This window comes from Mobula hypostoma, chromosome 11 (genome assembly GCF_963921235.1).
Source record: "Mobula hypostoma chromosome 11, sMobHyp1.1, whole genome shotgun sequence".
Classification (NCBI taxonomy): Eukaryota; Metazoa; Chordata; class Chondrichthyes; order Myliobatiformes; family Myliobatidae; genus Mobula; species Mobula hypostoma.
Window position 1 is genome coordinate 8,725,905 of NC_086107.1, and position 27,208 is coordinate 8,753,112.

General features: G+C 41.5%; 1 long non-coding RNA gene across 1 annotated transcript in view; it reads left to right on the plus strand.

The window, feature by feature from the left end:
• Nucleotides 1-27,125, plus strand: part of LOC134354225 (uncharacterized) — a 100,814-nt gene extending 73,689 nt beyond the window's left edge. Inside the window, exon 4 of the long non-coding RNA XR_010019734.1 lies at nucleotides 27,115-27,125. This is a non-coding gene — a long non-coding RNA (uncharacterized LOC134354225). The remainder of the gene's footprint in view (nucleotides 1-27,114) is intronic.
• Nucleotides 27,126-27,208: the final 83 nt, after the last annotated feature.

The following is a 27,208-nucleotide window of genomic DNA, read 5'->3' on the forward strand; positions in this document are numbered from 1 at the left end:
GATGTACCATGCAAAGCATTCTATCTTCATCACAGTCTGGTATGGAGGTGGGGGGGGGGGGCGAGCTATCGCACAGGATCGAAATAAGCTGCAGAGAGTTGTAAGCTTAGTCAGCTCCATCATGGGCACTAGCCTCCGTAGTACCCAGGACATTTTCCAGGAGCGATGCCTCAAAAAGGCAGCGTTCATCATTCAGGACCCCCATCACCCAGGTCACATCTTGTTCTCTTTGCTGCCATCAGGAAGGAGGTACAGAAGCCTGAAGGCAACCATTCAGCAATTCAGGAACAGCTTCTTCCCCTCTGCCATCTGATTTCTGAATGGACATCGAATGCGTGAACAATACTTCACTATAATATATACACACACTCACACACACACACACATATATATAAAAAATATGTAGTGAAGCAAATATATGTTGTGGAGTCAGTTCAGAATTGAGGTGAGTGAAATTATCCACAGTTGTTCAAGGAGCTTGATGGTTGTAGGGTAATAACTGTTCCTGAATCTGGTGGCTCGGGCTCCTGTACCTCGTGCCCGATGTAGAAGAAATTCTAATCATTCAAGGCAGCTACTCACTTCCATCTTGTAGAGACTAGCAATAAATGATCCTGGTCAGCAATGCCAAGAACATTCTTGAAACATAAATAAATAATATATAAAAACGTTAGCTGGTATGGAAATTAGACGTGTTTATTGCTAAATTAAGATTTGAAAAGCGCCATTAATAGCTGACACAATGAAGACTTTGAAAAGCTAATTACAAGGATATTCCATATTACCTTCCTCTGAGAGTAATTAAATAGACAAGCTTCTCTAAATTAAACCAAATGAAAGCAGTGATATACAGAATTAGTTGTTATGGCAATAACCCTTGAGATGCTGTTTGTCAGCTTTGGAGTTTACCTTGAAGATTCCTCAGAGTCACAAAATCACAGATGCTGGAAATCCAAACCAAAAGTGACAGAAAGACTCAGAAGTTCAGGCAGTGTCCATGGGGAGAGAAACAGCCTGAATGTTTCAAATGGCCCTTCATCAGAATGAGAAAATCAAAATAAACCAAAGCATTTTATATTGCAGAAAGGGGAAGAGTGGGGAGAATGTTTGTGACGGGGTGCCGTCAACCATTACTTTAAATACCAGCACTTAGAGACAGAGAAAGGATTACAATGAAACCTTGAGCAACGGGGCCAAGAAATGGCAGATGGAGTTTAATTCAGATAACTGTGAGGTGTGGCATTATGGAAGAAAAACCAGGGCAAGATTTGCACAGTAAATGGTAGGGCAATGGAGACTGTGGTAGAACACAGAGACCTGATGGTCTAGGTACATTGTTGCTGGAAAGTGCTGATGGAAGTAGTCTGATGAAGAAACTTGGCTTTGTCAGCCAGTATATCAAATACAGCAGTTGGGACATCCATTATCGTTTTCAGGTCATTGGTAAAGCCACGTGTACACTCAGTGGCCGCTTTAGTAGATAGACCTGTATACCCACTTGTTAATGCAAATATCTAATCAGCCAGTCATGTGGCAGCAACTCAATGCATAAAAGCATGCAGACATGGTCAAGTGGTTCAGCTGTTATTCAGACCAAACATCAGAATGGGGAAGAAATGTGATCTAAGTGACTTTGACAATGGAAGATTGTTGGTGCCAGATGGGGTTGTTTGAGTATCTCAGGAACTGCTGATCCCCTGGGGATTTTCATACACAGCAGTCTCTAGAGTTTGCAGAGAATGATGTGAAAGTCAAAAGAACATGAAGTGAGCAGCAATTCTGTTGGTGCAAACACCTTGTTAACGAGAGAGATCAGAGGAGAATGCCCAGATTGGTTCAAACTGACAGGAAGGTGACAGTAACTCAGCTAACCACGTATTACAACAGTGATGTGCAGAAGAGCATCTCTGAATGCATAATACATCGAACCTTGAAGTGGACGGGCTACAGAAGACCACAAGCTCAGTGGCCACTTAATTAGGTACAACAGTTTGCCCAGGAAAAACGTCATTAAACTGTAGAGGGTTATGAAAGCAACAAAGGCTACTTGGTGATGACCTTTCAATGGGTAAAAATTATGAAGAAAGTTGGGAGAAGATGAGAACAAATGGAATATCTCTGATGGTTGGAAGGGAAGAGTGATTAAATGGAAAGAAGGGTGATAACACCATTCAAGGGGGGATGTGAATAGAATAAAAGGGAGAAAAGATGGATGTAGAGAAAGTGCAAGAGATTACAGGACAACTGTTACCACCAACGGCTGTCCATAAACTGGTAGTGATGATTTTATGATTTGAAACTGTTGAATTCTTTGCGGTGTCCAAAAGGCTGCAACAATTTTCTTGACAGCTGCTATTATCGGTCTCAATATGTGGCCTGAGAGACGACTCAGTTGAATGAACCAGCTTTAAGGTATAATAGATCAACATTTTCTGCCATTCAATGGTCTATTGATGCCTTTCCACCTGCAAGTCCACAGGGAAAATAAAGGACAGGGTGTAACACAGTCTCATGGGTTATCCAGCTGTTGCAAAGACTTTAAAACTATTTTAAAAAATGGAAGTATTAACATTTTTAAAGTAATAAGGAAAATAAAACATTTAAACATTTAGGAACACCTAAAATATTTAAAAGCATCTAAGAAAACTTTGATTACTAAAAGACTATTATTCAGCACCATAGAAGTGTAGCAATTAGCACAATGCTTTTACTACTTGGGGCATTCCGGAGTTCATTTCTGGATCTGCCTGTGTGGAGTTTGTATGTTCTCCCTGTGAACTACGTGGCTTTCCTCCGGGTGCTCTGGTTTCCTCCCACAGTCCAAAGACATACCAGTTAGTAGGGTGTCAAAGGTTCTTGATTAGTAACGATGTCAAAGCAAAATAAATCAGCCATGATGGAATGTCAGAGCTGACTTGAAGTGCTGAATGGTCTAATTCTGCACCCATATCTTATGGTCTTAAAAAGGCAGGTGCTCATTTAGTAGCAAAATAGATCATGAGATGAAGACTGGTGCTACTAATGTTGATTCTGATAGTCAATTGTTTCTCAATTGGTGCTAACTTCAAAAACACATATACAGATTTAATCTGCTTTTATAGAAAATCTGACTGCATGCTCAAACACTTAGTTTTATGTGTAACACTTTCATGTGCATGAACAGAGTGAACAACCAAGTGTTCAGTTTCTTTGAATGCTTCAGAGATCTTATTCAAAAGCACCCCGGACATCAACAAATTGACTGAAAAAAAATATCAGCGATTGAAGCAAGAGGACGCATTATGATCCATTGAATCTGCCCTCTCATTCAGCAAGATTGTGGGTTCATTCTATACCTCATCCATTTAGGTATCAATAAAGCTGATCCCATTCATAATATTTCCATGGTATGTAATTGCTAGTGCGACACTATTACAGCTTGGGGATCGAAGTTTGGAGTTCACTTCCCGCCGCGGTCTGTAAGGAGTTTGTACGTTCTCCCCTTGACGGTGTGGGTTTCCTCCGGAGGCTCCGGTTTCATCCCACAGTCCAAAGACGTACCAGTTAGTAGGTTAATTGGTCATAACAGGTTTTCCTGTGATTTGACTAGGGTAAAATGGGCGGAACACAATCTTGTCTTTGGGTTTGGAGGCTTGGGTGCCTCAGTGACCCGGAAATCTATGTTGGCTTTGGCGCTTGGTAGGACCACCCATGCCAAACAGGTCAAAGGAAAAGGCCAGACTAAGAGTGGTCCACTGGTCCTCTAGGCTTGGGGTTCAGCTCAGGGCTCACAACCCTGACTGGTTTAAATAAAATGTTATGGAAACAGCAATGAAAAATCCTTCTATTTCTGTGTGTGATGGTATGATGGCCAAGGACAGACAGAGATGGAGGACCTTCATTGCTGCCCTAAGCACCGTAGCATAACGGGCAGTAAGTGGGTGGGTTCCTGGGTGGTGTGGCTCATAGGGGCAGAAGGGCTTGATCTGCACTGTATCTTTAAATAAATAAAATTAAACAAAATCTCTCTAAAATTTTCTTCTTGTAGGTTAGAAACTATCATTAAATGCAAATGTTTCTGCAGCTTTAAATTATGTTACAGCAAACAAGTTTATTTTTAAAAATGTGACCTGATCATCTAATTGCATGACTTAGTTCAGTGCTGTATCATGCACATGAAATTTATGGCCTAAAATTATTAATATTCAACAACCATTTTAATCTAGGTGTGCAATTGTTTACAATGCTTCTAATCATGGCAATGTTGAAATGGAACATTTCTATTATTATGGAACTTGTGACCATCTTCCAGCTCAGTAGCTCAATCCGTTAAGTTGAGTCTAATATAGCAGGTGCGTGCTTCCTTGAATGCCAGACCGAGTTGAAAATTCATTGATGTCCATTACTGTTTTCACAGCCTCAAATGTTCCCATTGCAAGAGCTGCTCCGACATTTGCCACTGACAGAACGGTTCAATGTGAAACATGTTCTTCTTGACTCAACCCCAAGAATAATTAGAGGGATGGGGGGGGGGATTGCAAATGTTGATGTGTGAAGACAAGGAGGTTTCGTGTCAATGCCTAATAGGGGAATCAAGCAGATTGTTTGATTTTCCCTCCTTCCTTTCCAGTGCAGATGAAGGGTCTTGCTTGAAAAGTCAACTATTTATTCATATATGCTGAATAGATTAATTTCCATAGACGTTGCCTGACCTGCGGAGTTCCTACAGCATTTTGTGTGTGTTGCTCTGGATTTCCAGCATCTACACAATCTCTTGTGTTTATCAAATTGATTGTGTTATTCTATCTGTATATTTCTCACCGTTAAAGGGGTGGACATCGTCATTGGATTTCGAAGGAGATATTGAAGTATATATAATCTAATAAAACACAAATATAGGGCGGCCTGGTAGCATAGGTTTAGCACAACGCCTTACAGTACAGGCGACCCTAGTTCAATTCCCACCACTGCCTATTAGGTGTTGGTACGTTCCCCCCATGACAGTGTGAGTTTCCTCTGGGTGCTCTGGTTTCCTCCCACTGTCCAAAGATGTACCAGTTGGTAGGTTAATGGGTTGTTGTAAATCGTCCCGTGATTAGGCTGGAGTTAAATCGTGGAATTGCTGAGCAATGCAGTTCGAAGGGCTGAAAGGGTCTTTTCCGCTCTGTATCTCACTAAATATTTCATCTATCACATACTGTAAGCACGGCAACAGTATGTAATAGATGAAATCACATACTGATTTATCATATAATTAGGCACAAAAATATCAACCCAGGAACTTGCTTTTAGTAAAAGTGTGCAGAACTTTTCAGAATTGTTGTCCACATTTTCACCTTAGCTCAGTCAGGTAGGCAAGCAAATCTATAAATAAAATATTAAACTAAACGCTCAATTTAATTCTGTACCACTGATCACCACAGTATGGGCTCTATAGAACATAGTACAGTAAAGTTAAGGCATAGTTCATCTCTTCATTTCATGTTCTCTATTATTTATTTAAATGAAATCTTTCTTTTTGTATTTGCACAGTTTGTTGTCTTCTACACTCTGGTTGAATGTCCAGTTGGGCAGTCTTTCATTGATTCTGTTATGGTTATTATTCTATAATTTAATGAGTATGCCCACAAGAAAATGAATCTCAGGGTTGATGTATGTACTTTGATAACAAAATATACTTTGAACTTTCGAATCAGAATCAGAATTAGGTTTAATATCACTGGCATATGTCATGAAATTTATTGTTAGGCGGCAGCAGTACATTGAATAAAAACTGAATTACAGTTTTTACCAGTGGTCCTACCAATGGCTGGAAATAGCAAGGCTGAGAGACAGCACAGAGACGCCTCTCGTGGCTGCACAAGGAAAGGTGCTGAGCGCAAGAGCAACAGGGTCAATCACACCAGACAAGACCCAAGGGGCAGACTGTGCAAGGAATCCACTGAAGGCACTGAAGGTAGCAGGTTTAGCAAGCACTGAATGGTACAACCAAACTGCAGGAGTTGTGTCTCGTCTTGTCTCGTCCATACTGCACCAACCGCCACCGCTGGGCTATAAACGTGCAGGAACAATGTGTGGCTAAGTGCCTTGCTCAAGGACACAACACACTGCCTCGGCTGGGGCTCGAACTCGCGACCTTCAGATCACTAGTCCAACGCCTTAACCACTTGGCCACACGCCAACAGGATGTTCAGGAACATCTGTGCTGAGTATGGATTGGACGCTCCCAACTCCAAATGGGAAATACCTGAGAAGGCAGTGGAGAATGACAGAGCTAAGTTCCTGTGGGACTTCCAAATACAGACTGATAATCGGGTACTGGCCCACCAACCAGATATAGTAATACTGGACAAGGAACAGAAGAAAGCAATAGTAATAGATGTAGCAATCCTGAATGACAGTAACATCAGGAAGAAAGCATATGAGAAACTGGAGAAATACCAGGGCTTGGAAGAGCAGATAGAAAGAACATGGAACGTTAAGGCCAGAGTGATCTCAGTGGTAATAGGAGCACTTGGGGCTGTGACATGTGAACTGGGAGAGTGGCTTTAACAAATCCCAGGAACAACATCTGAGACCTCGGTCCAGAAGAGCAAGGATACTACTGTACTCCAAAACGTCAAGCTCCCAGGCCTCTGGTAGAGGCTCTGAGATTGAGGGAAAATACACATAAGGGGTGAGAAAAAAAAAAGTTAAATTAGATAAGTAGTGCAAAAAGAGAAAGACAGACGTTGTTTGGGGTGAAGTGACGTTTAGGAGGGGGCAGAGGGGGGAGGGGTTGGGAAGTTTGTGCTGAATATGAACTGAGCCACAGTCTCATTTTTGTCCCTGCATTGTATGCACTACATGATGAGAAAATCAAAACATACAAACACGAGCAAGTAGCAAGAAAAAATATGTAATACGCTGCAGACTGGTGAAAGATACTCATTGTGATGGCCATGGAAGGATTAATCTGTCTTTGTTACCCTTTGTTGAAAATCCATTAAGTCATTGATTTTGTTATTTCAATCAGAAATTGTTTGACACTATCTTAAATGAAAACTACTTCTGTTCCAAATAAAATCTGACTAAATATTTTCAACAATGCAATGGGAAGAGGTTAAGGGATATATTAAACATTTGTATCTGTTTTACTTTAAAATATATTGATTTTACCAATTAATTGGACAATTGTGTGTAAATTAATCAAAAATGATCATTCTACAAAAATAGAATTAAATTGGATCTTATCTATTCAATATGTTTGGTGCATACATTCTTTTTAATTTGAAAATTACTCACTTTGTCAGAAAAAGTGTAGTAACCAAAATAATTTAAGATCACATTTATTTCCAATATACATTAATAGATGACATTTATTTCCAGAAATTCAGATTTATCTTTCCTTTCAATTTCCATAGATGTCACCTGGTCAGTTGTAAATGCAGGACATGAGGATATAGTAGAGCAGAATATTTAAAACGGGGACTGAACCAAACATGAAGGAACATTTATGCATTCTACTCAAATGGTTCAATTTAATATCAGAGAGTGTATACAGAATACAACCTGAAATTCTTACTCTTCACAGTCATCTGTTGAAGATTATAATGAATGGGAAATATTCAACTGAATATCTGAAATTTTAAGAAGACATTTAGTTTGGCGAAGGGTTAGTTTTGTGCCACACTTATCATTACCAGAACCCAAGGCATTATAAAGAAAAACATTTAACATACTTTCTCGATTTCTGCTCCATTTTGATATGTAGCCATTGACCATCTCATTTCCTCTTGTTTCCGGTTATATAGAAAATGGTGCACTGATTTTTTTGGACACACTGATGCCAACATCTTGTAATCCAGAACCACCAACCTCTCTCTTCTTCATTCTTCTTCATCCCTCAGAAAATATCTTGTTACTTGGAGCTTTATTGCTCTATGGTATTTTTCATATGATGTTAGTGAATAGCTTCTGTAACTCTATATTGATACTATCTTTCCATCTCAAGGGCTCTAGGTCTCTAAATCCACAGGAGAATGGGGCTGAGAGGGATAATAATTCAGCCATGATGGAATGGCAGAGCAGACTCGATGGGCTGAATGGACTAATTCTGCTCCTATGTCATATGGTCATATTACCTGTCCGCCTTTCTCTGTAACTGTAATGCTTTATTCTGCATTCTGTTGTTGCATTTCCTTTGTTCTACCTCAATGCACGGATGTAATGAAATGATCTGTATGGAACGCATGCAAAATAAAGTTTTTCATCGTATCTCAGCACACACGACAACAATAAACACCTTACCAAAACTGCCTTGAAAAATTAGATTAATCATTCTGCCATCAAGAAGTTAGCCATCTGTCCCGAATATCCCCGCTTAACCATAATTACATTCAATAACTTCATCTATTATTACTTACATTGAAGATTCAAAGTTTCAAAACATTCAAAGTTCATTTATTATCAAAGTACACTGCCTTTAAAAGAGGTATTCAATCCCCTTGGAAGGTTTCGTGTTTTATCATTTTACAACGTTGAATTACAATAGATTTAATTTGACTTTTTTTGACACTGATCAATGGAAAAGACTCCATGTCCAAGTGAAAACAAATTTCTGCAAATTAGTCTAAATTATTACAATTATTAAACACGAAATAATTGATTGCATAATTACTCACCTCTTCATGTCAGTATTTAGTAATGCAACTTTGACAGCAATTACAGCTTCGAGTCTGTGTGGATAGGTCTCTATCAGCTTTACACATCTGGACACTGCATTCTTCTCCATATTCTTTCCATTTCTTGACAATTGACAACTATACTCCAAGAGATATTCAGTGACTTGGAAATTTTCTTGTGTCAATCTCCTGACTTGTGCTTTTCAGTGACCTTTTCGCAGAGTTGTTTGGAGTGTTCTTTTGCTTTCATGGTGTAGTTTTTGCCAGGTTACCAACTAACCAGCAGTTGAACCTGTCTGTCTGTATCTTGTTTACGGCAGTTGGCATCCAGCTTAATGGTGCATTACCACCACCCTCTGCTCCAGAATGTGCACTAGACATACATTCTAAATCCCTTCACACAATAGCGTGCGCGCGCGCGCACACACACACACACACACACACACACACACACATATATATATACAAACCTACACTTCACCCTCCCATCTTTGACCATCCTAGTATCCTATTCCTGTTTATTTGTCATATTCTATAAAAAAAACCCCTGTACCCCTTAAAAATGCTAAAAATACCCGGACTTGTGCTCTCTCACCCGTGCCCAGCAACCCTTTTAATGTGAATTCCTGCCCCCAACTCCCTTAATTTATTTCTCATCATCTCTCTCTGTATCCCATACTTCCTGCAACACAAAACTACATGTTCTACTGACTCCTCTTCCTGATATTCCTCACACAATCCTGTCTGGTGTTTCCCTATCATTTTCAATGTTTTGTTTAATGTACAATGCCCCAGCCTTAACCTAGTCCACACAATTTCCTCTCTTCTGTTTCCATTACCTACCCTAGTAACTGCAACACTCTTTTGTATTTGATATAAATGCCTCCCTTTCCCCTCCTGTCCCATCTTTCTTGCCACATTCGGTTGACTTTTTCCCAGATTACACACTTAACCTCTACTTTACTGATACTAATGTGCATTTCCACATTTTCTTTCTTTAACGCCCTCTTTGCCAACTCATCCACCCTCTCATTCCTCTTCACCCCCACATGTGCTGGAACCCATAGAAATTTTACCTGACCTCCCTGATTTGCAATTCTTGTAACTAACTGAAGGACTTCATAAAGTATATCTTGCTGACTGTTTGTGTGAAAAGACCTTAAACTTGCTAGAACTGAGGATGAATCTGAACATATCAATGCTTTGGCTTGTCTGGCTTTCTGCACCCATTGCAACGCAACCAACACTGCCAGCATCTCCACTGTAAACACCCCTAACTTATTAGATGTTCTGCTGATTCCAATTTCTTTTGCTGGTATTACCACCCCAAACCCTGTCATTCCTGTTTCAGGTTCCTTCGCACCATCCGTATAAATGTGAGTATAATCACTATACTTTTCCATCACATGACAGTTAAATGCATTTACCAAATCTGTTTTATATCTTTCTTTCCTTTTTACCTCTAACAAATGCCAGTCTATGTCAGGCCATACAAGCTTCCATGGAGCTACAACTGGATAAACTACTGAAGGACTTATCCTCAGATCAAATACTCCACATTCTTTCGCGATATCATTCCCTACCCGACTAAAGGTATCCCTCTGAAACCTCCCATTTTCCCAGCACTCCTGCAACACTCCTTTAGTAGGGTGAGAATCATTGTGCCCCTGCAAGTTAGCCCAGTAGTTTGCCATCAGTTGCATCCTTCTTAGTTCCAAAGGCATTATTCCCATTTCTACCTGTAGGGCTGACACTGGTGACGTTTTAAAAGCCCCACTGCACACTCTCAAGGCCTGAGCCTGAATCACATCCAGTTTCCTTATAAGAGACCTAGCTGCTGATCCATATACTATATTTCCATAATCCAATACAGATCTTACTAAGGCCACATACATTCTCTTCAAAGTTGAACAACTTGCTCCCCATTCCCTACCAGTCAAACATCTCATCACATTTATTACTTTTTTACATTTCTCCTCAACTTTCCTGATATGGTCTGCCCATGTTAATCGTGAATCAAATACAACTCCCAGATTTTTAAATGATGCAACCCTTTCTAATTCAACCCCATACATCCTTAACTTCTTCCCTACCTCAACCCTTTTCCTGGTAAAAAATACAGTTTGAGTTTTGTCTACTGAAAATCTACATCCCCAATCATAACCCCACTCCACCACTTCATCAATTGCTTCCTGTAGTTTCCTGATTATATGGTCCATGTTCCTGCCTCTTTTCCACAAGGCCCCATCATCCGTAAACAGTGACCTACCTATATCCACTGGTACCTTTGTGAAGACATCATTGATCATAATGATGAAAAGTAACGGGCTAATCACACTACCTTGAGGTGTGCCATTTTCCACTATGTACTGTTTTGATAATTCTGATCCAATCCGAACTTGAATTTTTCTACCAAACAAAAAATCTTTAATCCAATTAAAAACTCTCCCACCAACCCCCATCTTGTGCAGTTTAATTAATAATCCTTCCTTCCACATCATATCATAGGCTTTTCCAATGTCAAAGAACACTGCCACTACTGACTCTCTATTTGCCTGGGCCTTCCTTATTTCAGTCTCTAACATAATCACTGAGTCCATGGAATTCCTTCCCTTTCTAAAACCACTCTGATAACTTGCCAGCATTCCCCTTTTCTCAAGCTCATATGATAACCTTTCTGTTATCATCCTTTCCATTATCATACATATACTTGATGTTAATGCAATTGGTCTGTAGTTAGTGAGTTTTGACAGATCCTTGCCAGGCTTCCTTATTGGAATTACTACTGCTTCTTTCCATGCACTTGGTAATCTTCCCTCCTCCCACACTCTGTTATAAAAATGCAGCAACTTCAAGAGCGCTCCTTCTCCTATATTTTTTAGCATCACAGAGCACATCAGATCTTTCCCTGGGGAGATTGGTCTCGATCTCTTTATTGCTCTCACCATTTCTGCTAATGTAAATGGATCATCAATTATATCATCTGTTCCTTCCCTCTTGCTTAACACACCTGGGTGTTGGCTCATTATTCTTTCCCTTCTTCTTCTCCCTTCTTCAGACAAATTTTCTGAACTGTGTATCAGTACAAATGACTTGGCCATGACCTCAGCCTTATCCCTACTGGAGACTGCAGTTTCCTCCTCAGATATTATTACTGGATATTCCCATTCCCTTCTATCTCCTCCCATCCTCTTAATCATTCCCCATATCTCTCCCACAGGTGTTGTTCTTCCTACCTTGTCACAAAAACTCTTCCAACTTGCCCTTTTAGCTTGACGTATAGTTCTTCTCACCACTGCCTGTGCTTTCTTATATTGAACCAAATGCTGCATATTATGGGTTCTTTTAACTAGCCTGAATGCTCTATTTCTGTTTTTTACAGCCTGACAACATTCCTCTGTCCACCATGGTACCAGTTTTCTATTCATCCCATTTTTACTCCTAGGTATAGATCCTTCTGCTGCCATGATAATTGCTGAAGTCACCTGACTGTTTAATTCATCTACATTTCCAGAAATATCAATCTTTGTCAACCCTTCTTCACTCAACTTCTGGAACTTACCCCAATCAGCTTTTTCAAACACCCACTTTGGGGTTCCGCCACCTGGTCTTACTTCAACTCTTTCACCCACTGAACACAAAACTGGGTAGTGATCACTGCCTACTGTTGAAGCAGTCCAAACTCCCCAGTTACTAATGCCAGCCAAGGTATTAGACACTAACGTAATATCTAACACTGACTCAGTTCCTGTTGTTATATCTATCCTTGTGCCGCTACCATCATTCATACACACCAAATCCCTTTCTTCCACCAAATCTTCAATTACCTTTCCATTTGGATCTGTAATCTGATCCCCCCCATATTGTGCTATGAGCATTGAAATCTGCACACCACACTACTTTATGTCTGTTTTGTCCTTGTATCTTTAATAGGCTGTCCAACTCCAAGCTTTTACATGGATTGTAGTAGTTAATTATAACCACTCCCTCCCCTCTCTCCCACACTTCCACCACTATGTATTCCTGATCATCTCCTTTTTCCAGTTACCCTATATGGTATACCTTGCTTGATTAACATAGCACAACCCCCTCCTCCCCCTAGATTTCTATCTTTCCTTATCATTGTATACCCATATACCACAAAGTCTAAAGTTGGTTTTAACCAAGTTTCCTGAATACACACTACATCCGGTTTTACAACCATTTCTTTAATAAAGTGATTGAATTCCTGGCTATTGGCCAGTAAGCTCCTTGCATTCCATTGTAAAAGAATCACCATAATTAGTATTAACCAACACATGACACTTTCTGGCTTGACTGATTACTGAGGTTCTCCCTCACTTCCTCCCATGTCAGTCCTACTAACCCTAAATGGTTTACTACTGCTTTTACCACCAGCTGAATTTTGTCACTTTTTGACTTTACCTCAGCCGTACTATTAATCACTCCTGCAATGAATGTTACTAGGGCCTTTTTGTCTACATAAATCCTGTCATTTGTTCTTTGTTGCATCTCTCGTATCCCTATTGCTCCCTGTTCATTAGGAGCATTATTCTGTTCTCTTGACATTCTTACAGCTTCTGCATGAGTGATCTTTCTTTTCACTCTTATTTCTTGAGTTTTAGTCTCCCATCTGACAACCTCACACCCACTATATGCAACATTATGAGCTCCTCCACAATTGCAGCATTTTGGTTGAACTCCTGTTCCGCACTTTCCATATTCATGATCACCCCCACATCTAGCACATCTCCTCTGCCTTTTACAGTTTTTAGCCACGTGTCCAAACTTTTGACAATTATAGCACCTCAATGGTTTTGGCACATACACCCTTACTGGGTAATTCATGAAACCCAGGAACACCTTCCTTGGCACTCTTTCTTCTTCAAATTCAATCAATACTGATTCACTTTCCTTTTTCACTCCCTCCTTTGTTGTTTTCAGTCTTTGAACATTCATTACTTTCCCTCCTTTAATATTCCTCTTTATCTCCTCCATATTTATACTCATTGGTATCCCCGTGATCACTCCTTTACAACCACTGTTTTGTGCTCCCACCCTCCAGTGTATTCCACCTTGCATTTTCCTATCTCTTTTAGCTTGAGTACTTTCTCAAGTTGTTCCTCATTCGCACATCTTACCAATAAGTTGCCATCATTAAGGACTTTTGCAAATACTATTTCCCCTACCTTATTTGTCAGAGTTGTTGTTAGCACAAACGGGTTAATTTTCTTCATACGTCCCTGAGCCTTCTCATTAAACCTAATTATGACAACACCTCCTCTCTGAGCTTGTTCATCTTCCTCACTTTCAGAGCTTTCTCCACTATCATTTCTTATTCTTTTATTCCCTTTGTCTTGGTTTTTATTCATCCAACCCCTCACTACCTCCTCATTCCCTTTATTTCTCCCTTCACAATAATCCACCTCTCCCCAGCTGCCTACCTCTGGTCCCAAGTATCTATCCCTCTCCTTCTCCACTTTCTTGCCCTCAACCCCACCTCTTATCTTGTCCGCCATTACCAGACCCACACGACCCCCTCCCAGCAATTTCCGTTCCTTCCCCACTCTCTTTCCCTCAACAGGTTCCAAACCACATTCACGCATCAAGCAAAACACAGCCAGCTTCCAGTCGAGCCGCCGCCGCCTCCTCCTCCTCCTCCTCACTCCAACCACCTCCTCCTCCTCACTCCAACAACCACCTCCTCCTCCTCCTCACTCCAACCACCACCACCTCCTCCTCCTCCTCCTCCTCCTCACTCCAACCACCTCCTCCCAAGTTCAGCAGTTGAACCTTCCAGATGTAGGTAGATTTTTACTACAATCAATTGAAACACCTTGACTGCACACGGGTGATCTCCATTTAACTAATTATGTCACTTCTAGAAACAATTGGCTGCACCAGTGTTGATTTGGTGTGTCATTATTAAAGGGGTGAATACTTATACAATCAACTATTTTGTGTTTTATATTTGGGCATTGTATATATGCAGAGTACAACCCTGACATTCATCCTCCCACAGACAACCATGAAACTTAGAAACTCCATGGAACCTGTTCAGATAAAACATCGAACACCCAAACACACAGAAAAGAAACAAATCATGAAATGGCAAAAAACGAGCGAAAAACACAGAATATAAGACATCAAACCACAGGTTCATTGTAAGAGTCTATGAATGTTCAGTTCAGTTCAGCTTAACATGGTGTCATTCATTGAATGCAGGCAACAAGAGCCAGTTCACCCCAATCAAAATTGCACAGTGTAGCAATGAAAAAGCAGGGTTAAGCTGGAACTTCTTGGAGAATCAATTTCTCTCTCTCAAAAAGGAAATGAATATTTGCCACCTATCTAGCTTTTTTGGAAACTTCTTATTTGGATCCCTTTGTTAGACTAGCTCCTATTTTTGTCCACAAACTCGATTGATATGCCAAGCCTCGCGACTATTTTGATTTTACTCCCATTAACTTTTTAAAACCTCTCAGCTGGTGATCAATACTTTCACCTTCTTAAAATAATACATAAACAGAGAAAACCCTTGTTAAGGATCTCTGTAATCCCTTTCCTCTCAAGTTCAAGACCTTTGTGGCTGAATGGTCTTTCCCCTCGTTTGATCTCCAATTTATTTTATGGATAAACATCCCATCCGTCTTTTTCCTTGGGATTGATTCACCTCTGTCTTAACCTTAATCTTAATTTTTATTACATTAGAAGCATTGAAAAGACTCCTAGATAGGCACATGGATGATAGTAAATTGGAGGACTATGTAGGAGGGAAGGGTTAGATTGGTCTTAGTGTAGGTTAAAGGGTCAGCACAACATTGTGGGCTGAAGGATCTGTATTGTGCTATGGTGTTCTATGTTCCATATTGTGTTTCAGTATTTTATTTTTATATTGTCAGCAACTTCACACTTATTGAGTCAATCTTAAACAAAAATCCATCTGCAATCTTTCTATCCATTGTTCAAGGTTTTGATCATCCCATACCTAAAGATTTAAGACTGTTTAATGTCATTTCCAGTACACAAGTGTAAAAGAGATTGAAATAATTGTCACACTGGATCTGATGCAGCACAGAAATAAACACAATAAAATCAATTACCCAATATTAAAAAAACCCAATAAATATAAATAAATAAGATTGCTTATATACATATATTGATTGTATGTCAATAAAGTGACGCTGGGCACAGGAGTGTCTGAATTTACATAAGGTGACTCTGACAGGAAATTATAAAGTAGTGGTGGTTGGGGATGTGGAGGGGTGGGTTAGTAGGTGGAGGAGTTGATCAGCCTTACTGCTTGGGGAAAATGATATTATTCACCTGTGACTTATTTAAATATCAGCAACTCTAACCTTTGTTTTATCTGCCTTTTTTTCCAATCAATTAATTTGCGTCAGATCCCCTTTCATCCGAAAGCAATTAACTCATTTCCAGTCCAACATCCTCAATATTGACTCCACGCTGTCTTTAGTCAGTTAAAACATGAACCTAATTATATCAGTCTCTATTTCCCCAAGTGTTATTTCATGTCCAGGTCACTTGCTTGTCTTTCTGTATCGTCTTGTACCATATCCAGCAAGGCAACCTCTCATACTGGTTATGCTGAGAGTTGTTTAAGCCTGGATTTATCAAAAGAGTCCTTCACTGCAGGGTTTTCATTTTCAGATTCAGTGGCCCCTTTATTAGGTATCTCTTTATTTAATATAAAGTAGCCACTGAGTGTATGTTTGTGGTCTTCTGTTACTGTAGCCCATCCACTTCAAGGTTCAACACTTTGTGAGTTCAGAGATGCTCTTCTGCACACCACTGTAGTAACGTGTGGTTATTTGAGTTACTGTCACCTTCCTGTCAGCTTGAACCAGTCTGGCCATTCTCCTCTGACCTCTCTCATTAACAAGATGTTTTTGCCCACAGAACTGCTGCTCACTGGATGATTCTTGTTTTTTTTTGTATCATTCTCTGTAAACTCAACAGTTCCTGAGATACTCAAACCACCCTATCTGGCACCAACAATCCAACCACAGGTAAAATTAATTAGATCACCCTTCTTCCTCATTCTGATGTTTGGTCTCAACAACAACCAAAACTTCTTGACCATGTCTGCATGTTTTTATGCACTGAGTTGCTGCCACATGATTGGCTGATTATCTGAGGCTCTTCATTGTTCGGGGTCGACCATGGATGTTGTGTCCCAGCTCCCTACGTGATACACAAGCTAGGGCAGTACGATACAGAAAGCAAGCTGTTAGTTGATTAGATATTTGTATTAACGAGCAGGTACACCTAATAAAGTGGCCACTGAGTGCATATTCACACTGCTTGAAACTGATGAAGGGTCTCAGCCCGAAAAATCAATTGTTTATTCCGCTCCATAGATGCTGCCTGACCTGTTGAGTACCTCCAGAATTTTGTGTGTGTTACTGTAGATTTCCAGCATCTACCGAATCTCCTGTGCTTCTGCTTAAAGCCTTACACATTAAAGTTGCTGGTGAACACAGCAGGCCAGGCAGCATCTCTAGGAAGAGGTACTGTCGACGTTTCGGGCCGAGACCCCCCAAAACATCGACTGTACCTCTTCCTAGAGATGCTGCCTGGCCTGCTGCGTTCACCAGCAACTTTGATGTGTGTTGCTTGAATTTCCAGCATCTGCAGATTTCCTCGTGTTTGCGTGCTTAAAGCCTTGTTGTTTTGAAGTTAATAACATTGAACCCTTTGAAATGGGCCAATGTGCCATTCAGTACAAGGCCAATTAGGGATGGGTGATAAATGCCGGATGCCCAAATCCTGAAAAATAAATCCAAAAAATGTTATTTATAAGTTTGTTAAAAAATTAATCTACTCACTCCCATATTTCTGCATTTTCTTATCACCCCAAGCAAGACCAATTCAATTTATTGAGTCCAGGCTAACAAATCAAACCAATCTTATTCCTCCCATTAATTTTCAATAGATAATTGTTCACTGTAAATAGTGTAGTGGGTAGTGTAATGCTTTACAGAAGCCAGCTGTAAGATCGGAGTTCGAATTCCACAGCAGTCTGTAAGGAGTTTGTACGTTCTGCCTGTAACAGTGTGGGTTTCTTCCGGGTGCTCCGGTTTCCACACACATTCCAAAGACATAATGGTTAAGCTTTAGTGAGTTGTGGACATGCTATCTTAGCATCGGAAGCATGGTGACACTTGCAGGCACAATTGTCGCTGCTTTGATTTGCTGCCTGAAACGTCGACTGTACCTCTTCCTATAGATGCTGCCTGGCCTGCTGCGTTCACCAGCAACCTCGATGTGTGTTGCTTGAATTTCCAGCATCTGCAGATTTCCTCGTTTTGACATATTTCACTGTATATTTCGATGTGCACGTGGCAAATAAAGTTCAACTAATCTAATTTACATAATTCACCAGTAGAGAAAGGTACCTGCAGGGATTTGGGGAGAAAATGGAAGAATTCTTTGGCACTCAAATTACCATGGGAAGGGAAGAGTTAATATGGATGGCCTTCTGTGGTTACTAGGCAACCCCAACTAGAGGGAGCTGCAGAGTTATTTTCGAGTCATTGGAATGGTTGTCCGGAATATTTTCACTGCTGAGATGTGCTGCAAAGCTTTGTCTCATCTGCTGAAGAGTTTTCCAGATAAATATCAAGTTTTTCATTCTTTCAATATCTTTTTACATCGTAGTAGGTATATTACCTTCATCTTCTGAATCTTCTACGTAACCCGTAAAGCCCAGACTATCTGTGAGGTTCAAAGAGCAGGAAAGAGAGAGAGATACAGTATCAGAGAAAATGTTTTAGTTAGAAATTCATATTTTGTCTTGCGATCTTTGACATTTTATTTACCCGTACTGTATTTTAAATCTTAGGAGCACCTACATCCCACTGAATCCTTTCCAAGAAGAGGCAGCAAGGAAATGACCAACGTTAAGGAACTAAGTCGAGGCTACCCTGTAACGAGAGCGCTGGGAGAACCCAGGCTGACTTGCCCTCGATTATCCCTCCCCGAAGGAGGCTGGGTCTAGCGAGAGCCCCGAGCTTCCTGCCGGTGACCCGACTGGGTCTGAGCACCTCGACACGAGGGGGAATCGGAGGTGCGAATCAGCGCCCTGCCGCTCGGCAGCGCACTCCTGTCAGCTCCTGATGAAGTTGCAGGCTGGAATCATTGAACAGAACGTCTCAGTGTGGCTTGAGATGTGAATCGCGGGGACGGGCAGCTCTTTAGCACAGGCGGGTTGCAGAGATGGGGACAGGCTGTTAATTTTGAGTGGCAGAAGAGAAATAAGCAAAATCCTCACCAGAAGTCAGAAATACTGTTTATGTGGAGGGCATACAACTTTATTAGGAAGGTTAGACTAACTGAAACAGTAGTGTAATACGTTGCAAATTATTTTATGTATTTTCTTATTCTTTGGAATATATAATTTACACGATGTGCTTTATTTATTAATTTCGATGTAGTGAAATAAAACACATCATCACAACAGAGTTGAGGCCCTGATGAAGGACCCTAGCCCGAAGCATTGACCGACCGTCAGTTCTGATGAAGGGTCTCGGCCTGAAACGTCAACTGTTTATTCCCCTCTATAGATGCTGCCTGGCCTGCTGAGTTCTTCCAGCGTTTTGTGTGTGTTACCCTGCATTTCCAGCATCTGCAGACTCTCTTGTGTCCATAGGGCTACTTTGGCCCAGATCTTCGTGTGTGGTGTAAGCAGTTCCACAGGGAACAGTTGGCATTTTTTTAGACACAGTGAAGGGAAGTGTATGGTCATGCACTTTGTCAGAAGGAATAAAGGTGTAGACTATTTTTTAAACAGATATCAAATTCAGAAATCAGAGGTGCAAAGGGACTTTGGAATGCTCGTGTAGGATTCCCTGAAGGTTAACTTGCAGGGTGAGTCCCTGGTAAGGAAGGCAAAGGCAATGTTAACATTCATTTCGAGAGGACTAGAATATAAAAGCAAGGATGGAATGCTTGGGCTTTATAAAGCATTGGTCAGACCGCACCTGTAGTATTGTAAACAGTTTTGGGCCCTTTGTCTGAGAAAGGATGCGTTGGCATTGGAGGGGTGCCAGAGGAGGTTCACAAGAATGATTCTGGGAATTTCAGGATGAATGTATGAGGAACATTTGATGGCTCTGGGCGTGTACTCAGTGGAGTTCAGAAGAATAAGGTGGGATCTCATCGAAACCTATCAGATATTGAATGGCCTAGATGGGCTGGATGTGGAGAGGATGTTTCCTGCAGTGGGAGAGACTAGGACCAGATGGCACAGATGCCAAATAAAAGGATGTTCCTTTATAACAGAGATGAGGAGGAATTTCTTCAGCCAGAGGGTGGTGAATCTGTGGAATTCATTGTCACAGACGGCTGTGGAGGCCGAGTCATTGGGTATATTTAAAATGAAGGTTGATAGGTTCTTGATTAGTAAAGGGGTCAAAGATCATGGGGTGAGGCAGGAGAATGGGGCTGAGAGGGAAAATAAATCAGCCATGATGCCATGATGTAATGGCAGAGTAGATCCAATGGGCTGAATGGACTAATTATGATCCTATCTCTTCTGGTCTTATGGCCATTTCTCAGTCGAGATTAGGGGTTCTCAACTTGGGATCACCGAAACACTCAGTTAAAGGTAGGGGTCCATGGCATAAAAAAAAGTTGAGGACACCTGGTCCAGGTGCTTGTTCTGAACTTAATACTTAATTATTTCAGTTTGTGCCAATTGAATATGCATTTTCAAACATGAAGATAGAAGGGGAGTTGTGAGTTAATCTTCCGAATGTCATGACCGTTGGAGTTGGTGTTGGTTTATTGTGGTTGCGATTCTGTTCATGTTGGTCTCCCCGACACGCTGGTGTTAGTGCATCTGTTCTTCCCCCTGGTCCTCAAAACCTTTCGTAAGGTTCTTGGATGGTATTGTTCCAGGGCTTTCAAGTGTCTGCTGGAGGTGGTCCATAATTCAGCTCAATACGGTAACGTAGGAAGGATGCTGCTCTATTGTCCAAAAGTTTTGTTTGGACCTGTAGGTCATGGTCTTCAGAGACTCTTTTCCTCAATCTTACATAGGCTTCACTAGTTGTACTCAGATGGTGCTTGATCTCTGACTCGATGTCTGATTGTGAGGAGAGATTGCTGCCATGTGGTCTGCACCTTGAAGGGCGATATCATCAACTTTTACAGAGGGCTAGATAAATGGCTAGTGGGGTGGAGATACCTCTCTACCAGAAGAAATGTAAGGCGCTCCTTCCCTCCGCTAGCCTGCAGGTATCCCTTGGGCAAGGTGTAGTACCTACGTACCCCACTGATCAGGGTCATGTGATGCCATGGGAGCAGGTGGTGGATGGTCGTATGAGCAGCTGGTGCATATCACAAGTCCTGGTTATGCGACCCCTGATGCCAGGCAGACAATCTCTGAAGAGTGTTGATAATGGCTGGGGTCAACCAACTTTTAAAGACACTGCCAAGATGAAGACAATGGCAAACCACTTCTGTAGAAAAAATTGCCCAGAACAATCATGGTCATAGACCATGATCGCCTGTGTTATACAACACAGCATATAATGATAGTTATGATAATGAATAAATGGCTGATTTTGGACCTGTGTCTTTTTTACATTCAAAGCAACACCCAGAGCTCTTTATGCCTTGGTAAAAGCATTCAGGATAGCTTGGAGTTCTTGTTCAGAGCGTGCTGGGCTGGTGTTGTCATCTGCATACTGAAGCCCTGTGATAGTGGTGGTGCTGAGCTTGTTTTTGGCCTTGAACCAGTTGAGGTTGAACTGCCTGTTGTCCATTCTGTACAAGAGTTAGACTGATCTCAGAGTAGGTTAAAAGGGTGGGCTGGAGAGTCTATACTGTGTTTTAACATCGATGAGATGGGTCATCCTGTCGTTCCGAACAGCGTACCTATCCATGCAGCACGCCTTTAATTACCCTGCAATTTTTGCTCGGCACTCAGCTGTGAGGTCTGAGCACAGAAACTTCTGATTCGGAGACTCGTGGAGTTACGAGGTTATAAAGCATTACACATCCGATGCTTTTGATTGAGTAAAGAGATGGCATGAGGAGCAAATTGCAGACGGATTCCAAATGATAAATTTCTCATGTCAAGCAATCCCATTACTGCACAAATCCAACTGAAAAATCTCCAACTTCTCCCACACTGCACTCAGGATTCAAGATGATTTATTGTCACTCATCTGAACACAAGTGTAAAGGAGAACAAATGAATCCGATGCAGCATAAAAATAAGCACAAAAACCACAATAAATATAAATATAAACAATCTCATAAAACACCATATACAACTGAGTGTGGCCGAATATACCTAAGATTATCTTTTGTACTGTACATAGACTGAGTGTGTGTAACATCATCAACTTGAAAATGATTAAATATTTTGCTTTACTGCTTTCTGTCAAGTTGGTGCAGTGCAGTCCTCCATAAAGGAACACTTGGCCAATCCCATGAATCATAGACAACACACACAAAATGCTGGAGGAACTCAGCAGGCCAGGCAGCATCTATGGGAAAAAGTACAGTCGATGTTTCGAGTCGAGACTCTTTGGCAGGACCGGAGAAAAAATTGAGGAGATTTAAAAGGTGGGAGGGGAGAGAGAAATACAAGGTGAGAGGTGAAACCGGGAGGTGGGAGGGGTGAGGTAAAGAGCTGGGGCATTGACTGGTGAAGAGATACAGGGCTGGAGAAGGGGGAGTTTTACAGGTGAGGACAGAAGGCCATGGAAGAAAGTGGGGAGGAGCACCAGAGGGAGGCAGTGGGCAGGCAAGGAGATAAGCTGAGAGAAGGAAAAGGGGATGGGGAATGGTGAAGGAGAGGGCGGGCTGTTACTGGAAGTTGGAGAAATCGATCTTCATGCCATCAGGTTGGAGACTACCCAGACAGAATATAAGGTGGCATTCCTCCAACCTGAGTTTGGCCTCATCGTGACAGTAGAGGAGGCCATGGATTGACTTATTGGAATGGGAATGGGAACTAGAATTAAAATGGGTGGCCACTGGGAGATCCCGCTTGTTCTGGCAGACAGAGTGTAGATGCTCAGCAAAGCGGTCTCCCAATCTACGTCGGGTCTCACCGATATACAGGAGGCCACACCCGGTGCACCGGCGCAGTATATGACCCCAACAGACTCACAGGTGAAGTGTCGCCTCACTTGGAAGGACTGTTTGGGTCCCTGAATGGTAGTGAGCAAGTTGGTGTAAGAATTGTAGAAACAGTGTTGTATAGAACAGGAACTTTACTTAAAATACTGTTGTGAGGGCTGAGACAGGAATATGGATTATACACATCTCCTTTATGCTATACCTATGTTGGCATGGAAGCTGACACATGCACTGAAATTTGGAGATGTACAAACATACACAGAAGCTCTCTCTCTTTAACACAGACACACACTCACACACACACACACACACACAAACACACATATACGCACTTCACACATGCATGTGTGTGCCCGTACATGCACAGATGCTCAGACACAAAAAACCGGTATATAAACACATATGCAGAGACAAATACATACACACAGCAGACACAAGTTCAAGATTATTATTATCTGACTGTGTATATATATATACAACCAAATGAAACAACATTTCTCCAGACGACAGTGCACCCAAAAACATATATCACACACAGCACATAAAACAAAATATTTCCAGAAATAAGTTAGTAAAATATAACTAAAATGCATGTAATGTGTAGCACAGGTAAGCAGCTCGCTGACCAAGTGACGAGACCTCAGTGGTGGCAGGGTATTCACTAGTCCTACGGCTTGGGGGAAGAAGCTGTTACCCAGTCTGGCAGTCTGAGTCCTGATGCTCCTGTATCTCCTTCTTGACAGTAGACGGTCAAAGAGACTGTGGGATGGATGGTAGGGATTTTCAATAATGCTTCAGGCCCTTTAAATACAACACTCCTGGCAAATGTCACAAATGTGGTGGAGGGAGGCCTCAGTGATCATCTTGGCAGTTACACAAGTACACAAATGCACAACAAGCATATATATAGGCACTACGCACATACACACACACACACACACACACACACACACACACATCACCCACGTGCATGCATACATGCTGAGACACAAAAAATGGTATACAGTCACACATACAGAGACAAACACACGTACATAGCTCATGTTATAGACGCACACATGCACACACTCTCCCACACAGAAACATTTATACAGCCACACAGCATGCATAACTACACACACACACACACACACGCACACACACACTCACTTCAATTGAAGATTGCTCTGTTAACTCTTTGGAAAATGATTTTCAGGCAGGCATTGTTGAAATAAGAACAAATGTCTTTGAAAATGTCCCTGATTTCAAAGGATGATTATGTTCGGTTTGTTTGTGTACTGGAGCCTGCAGGCATTGTGAGATGGAGGATATTTGACATGACAGGAAGATAGATGCCATCAACCCTTTCACCATTAATATGGCAGTCACAACAAAGCTGACTGTGGTTCTGAGGATTGTTAGTAAAGTCAGCTGTCTCAGGATGGTTGGTGGAACAAGAATTTGCTGAAGTCTCTTTCCATTAAACCAGTCTAGAAAAACTCATCGGCACTTCCCTGCATAGATCTTAGCAATTGTCTCAATTACATCATCCATCTTAGGTCTGAATATTCCAGGAGTAAGCCCTCAAAGGTTAAAATCAGAGCCCGTTGGATGGAAACAGGACCTCAGAAAATTCTGTCCTCAATGGGCACTTTATTAGGTACACCTGTAGTCTTGCTTTGTTATTGCAAATATCAAATCAGTCAATCATGTGGCAGCAACTCAATGCATAAAATCATGCAGACATGGTCAAGGGTTTGTGTTGTTGTTTAGACCAAACATCAGAATGGGGAAGAATTGGGATGTAAGTGATTTTGACCGTGAAGTGACTGTTGGTGCCAGATGGGGTGGTTTGATTATCTCAGAAACTGCTGATCTCCTGTGATTTTCACACACACCAGCCTCCAGAGTTTACAGAGAATGAAAATCAAAGAAACATCCAGTGGGCAAAAATGCTTTGCCGATGAGAGAGGTCAGAGAAGAATGGCCAGACTGGTTCAAGCAAACAGGAAGGCGATGGTAACTCACTTGTTACAACAGTGGCGGGCCGAAGAACATCTCTGAATGCACAACACATCGAACCTTGAAGTGGATGGGCTACAGCAGCAGAAGACCACAAACATACACTCAGGGGCCACTGAGTATATGCTTGACTTGCCTAGCCAGTTTCCCCTAGGAGGGGCAGATCAAACCATTCCTTAAAGGCCCTAAGTCATAAGTTGAGGGCCTTTTTATTCCCTCAGTCTTGCTAATGTCACTGCTCTACAGAGTTGAAATCATTGAGCATATGTTCAATGTTTTTATTGAGCAACTTTGCAGAATAGACCCTCCCGGCCCTTTGAACTTGTTGCCCAACAACCCCCAATTTAACTCTCGCCTAATCGTGGGACAATTTTCAATGACCAATTAACCTACCGACCAGAATGTCTTTGGACTGTGGGAGGAAACCAGAGCACCCAGAGGAAACCCACAGGGTCTCGATGAGAACGTACAACCTCCATTCAGACAGTGGCAGGAAATGAACCTGGGTCGCTGGTACTATAAAGTGTTGTATTAACCACTACTAAACAACAACTGCGCACTGAGGATGTCACCTCGGTTGGTGATGAAACGTCTACAAGCTAATTGCCAAGCTCGGCGAGCGTCACAACATCAAATGTACCACTATACTCTGTAGTGGAAAGTAAATTAGTTTAGCCTGTTGAAATATCAGCATGAAGACATACAGAAAACCCTTTAATTCCTTTGTTTATTGACTTGCATGAAACATTTCTGAAAGGGACACTTAAACTTCCAAACTAATTATTTCCTCATAGTAAGCTGTTGCCCTCCCTGTAGTTTGGCATGTCTTTTGTCAATTACACAATCTGAAAATCATTCTCGTTTATCTTTCCCCTGTAATCCTATATTCCGCTTTGGGTGTCACAATCAGAATCAGGTTTATCACCACAGACTTATATGATGTGAAATTTGTGGCAACAGTGCAGTTTAAAGACATAAAGTTACTCTAAATTACAGAATAAATAAATAGTTAGAAGTGTAATAGTGAGGTAGTGTTGATGGGTTCATGGACCATTTAGAAATCAGATGGTGGAGGGGATGATGCTATTTCTAAATCATTGAGATGGCGTCAGTGAATAATGTGACCAATGGCGATGTCCTTCAGACAGTTCACAAAACTGCTAAGCTGCGTGCGAGTGGAACCTGTGATTAATATTTTGATGATATGTTTTTGGGCTAATTGAGCTAATTGAGAGACCTTGTACTTTGCTGCCTCTGAGGAGCTTCAGTGAGGTTAGGAGCAGAGTGTGCAGCTGGAAATCAGCGAGCGGGTGCTCAGCGCAGTCTGCCTGCATTTGACTGGTCTCTCTCTCGCTCCCTCTCGCTTGCTGCTGCCAGCGGCTTGAGTCTTGGGCAAAGTTTAATTTATGCAGTGTGTGGAATGGACACTATAGTTTATGTTATGATGTTTTTCTGATTTCTAGTATTCCTTTTTTTTAAATGCTATTTTGTGCAGTTTTGATCAGGATTGGACTGTATCTGTTGCCTGCAGTCAATAAACAACACAGCGCTAAATTGAAATGATCTGAACTAAACTGAACATTCCCAGTCAAGGACTCTGTGGTTTGATGTTTTACATTCTGAGTGTTTACCTGCTTGTTTTTTTTTGCCGTTTGCATGATTTGTTCTTTTTTTTTGTGTCCTGGGTGCTTGATATTTTCTTTGAATGGATTCCATGGTGTTTCTTTGTTTTGTGGCTGTCTGCAGGTAGAAGAATCTCTGGATTGTATATTGCATACATACTTCAATAATTAATGTACTTTGAACTTTGAACTTTGAGGATGAGTCTTCTCACATCTGTCCACCAGTAGTTTTCCCTTGTCCCACTGGCCCATCACCCCTTCTCTTTCCCCTCCTCTGCCTTCTCGAACTCCCCAGCATCCATGCATTCTTCCCTCTGTTTTGCCTCTTCATCTCCTTCCCTTTATTCCATGGTCCACTGTCTTCTCCTCTATGACTCCATCTTCTTCAGCCCTTTGTTACTTTAATCTATCATCTCCCTGCTTTTTACATCACCCCCACTCTCACCACGTCTCTCACCTGGATCCGCCTACTACCTGCCAACCCTTGCACCGCACTCTCCTCCCTCCCTTTTATGTTGGCTTTCTCTCCTCTTTCTTTACAGTCCAGATGAAGGGTCTCAAACCAAGATGTCGAATGTCTATTTCCCTTCAAGGATGCTGCTTGGCCCGTTGAGTTTCTCAAGCATTTTGTATGCTGAATCAGCTAAAGCTTTATTACTTGAGTTTTGTGCTCCTGGAAATGCTCTTACTTGTCAGTTGGTACTACAGAATGAAACATTTTTCATTTTCAGCAATACGTTTGAAGATCGAAACCTGAAGGTTGATCAGAAGGCCAGAATGAAGCTCAAAGGTCTATTGGAAGTCCAAAAGTCTATCAGCAGTCCA